The following is a 2,053-nucleotide window of genomic DNA, read 5'->3' on the forward strand; positions in this document are numbered from 1 at the left end:
TATATAGTAAGAAGTCCATAAATAGCTCATTATTATCTCTTTCTCTTACAATGATGCAAGTTTGCAATGTATCCCAAATCTATACAAAGGAGAGTAAACAAATTTTTAGTCTATTTACCTTTTAATTGTTTTTTTCTCTTCATAAAAGTGATATACACTCTTTTATAGAATACATAGGACTGAAGAACTATCATGAAGAATAAGAGGAAAACCTGCAAGTGTCATTCTTTGTCCCTGAGACAATGCTATTAAGAGTTTTTCCTCCAATTTTTTCTATGCACTCATATCTACGTAGTTGTGCTCTTGCTATACACACACTTGTGTATGCTATTACATTTTTTCCCATTAATTAAAGCAGGTTAAGCTTTGGGAGTTTCTGATCACCTAATCTCTTTCCAGAAACAAGTTACTGTGTGAAATCAGTAGTATTGCCTCTGCACATTCTTTTAACTCTCTCACGTGTCACAAACTGAGCTTACATCAGTGAAGTTTCAACTCAACTCTGATTTGGGGAGGACAAATTAGAATTTTTATACCAATTTAACAGATGAGTAAACAGCCTTCGGTGGCTAATTGGAGAAGTTATAGTTTAAATAATGAGTGGGAAAGTTAAATCTAAACCTTAGCTCTTTTTGTTTCTGACCCATTGACTTCCTCACTAGCCCCTCTCTCGTGCCCTTCCTCAGTTCATCCTCTCATAGTGCTCAGTGCAGCAGTGTTGCTATCACCTTGCAACTTGTCAGAAACAGGGGCTCTCAGGCTCCACACCAGATCTACAAATGCGGAGTGCTCATTTTAACAAGACCCCTAGATGATTCCCATATACATTAACATTTGAGAAGCATAAAATAACACACCCCAATCCCTTGTAGAAAGAGGCTAGAATGACCTAAATAACTAACATGATGACCACTCTCATCCTTAAGCTGAACACAACAAAAAATAGTAATTTTCAGGTAAAAATGCCTTACTGGCCATGTATTTATTTCTACTAAGGTGCAGCTTAAAAATCAGTGACTTACTTAGCTGAAAACCTTCAACTAATGGGGCCTACAGAACTTGCACGTTAAAAATAATTCTCACCTATTGATAGACTAGTTCATGTGCAAAAATGGCATGGGTAAATATGTATTTCATCTTTGATTATTTTAGCAAAAAGCTGGCAAAACCGTAAATGTGGTCACAAGGGACTGGTTATATAAATCATGGTACACCCGAACAATGGCAAGCTATTCAGTCATTTAAAAGGATGGAATATTATGGAACAACCTCCCAGGTATTGCCAAATGAAAAAAAGCAACGTGCTTTTTGTGTGTGTCTGTGTGTGTGTAAAATTATTTAAAGACACATCGAGAGGGAGCAAGATGGCGACGGGTCTGGAGTGAGTGTGCCAGAGGACAGAGAGAGCCTGTGAAGNTGCTAAACCAAAGGAAATTTTGACAGTGTGATACATACTAAAAAATATTTATCATTCAGTCCTGGACTGTGGAGTCCACTCTTCGGTATGTTTTGGATAGCGAGTCTATCTCTTCTTGCTAAATAAATGTTTTCACATTCATCTTTTTAAAGACTGCTAAATGAATATAATAAAAATACCAGTTGAAAATCACTTTTTAATGAAATTAACAGCTATTCCCATGACAGAAGATGCCAAAATGAATGTAAAGGTGGTATCTAGTACTTGACGCCTTTTGTTGGGAGCTTTCTGAGTTTCAAGGACATAGTCCTATAGTTTCTTATTCATCCTTCTGACCTATAATTTTTCCTCCACATCTTTTCTTTAAACTTTTCTTCCTGAATATCCTACTTCAAACCACAGATTTAAATATAGTCACAGAAATTCTTCCCCTGGTCAACTCACTTCAAGACTTATGAATAATAGAATCATCATCTAAAAAACATTTGCAAAGCCCTTTTGATATTAAAATTTCATCAGTGTCCTGACTCTGTATACCATAAGGTTTTGAAGGAATTATTTCCATTCTAGAGCATCCCAGAAGCCCCAGAAAGCTAATAAGCAATGTGTTTTTTTGAACATAAAAGTCTCTTTTTT

Source organism: Galeopterus variegatus, unplaced genomic scaffold (genome assembly GCF_000696425.1).
Source record: "Galeopterus variegatus unplaced genomic scaffold, G_variegatus-3.0.2 Scaffold4417, whole genome shotgun sequence".
NCBI classification, from domain to species: domain Eukaryota; kingdom Metazoa; phylum Chordata; class Mammalia; order Dermoptera; family Cynocephalidae; genus Galeopterus; species Galeopterus variegatus.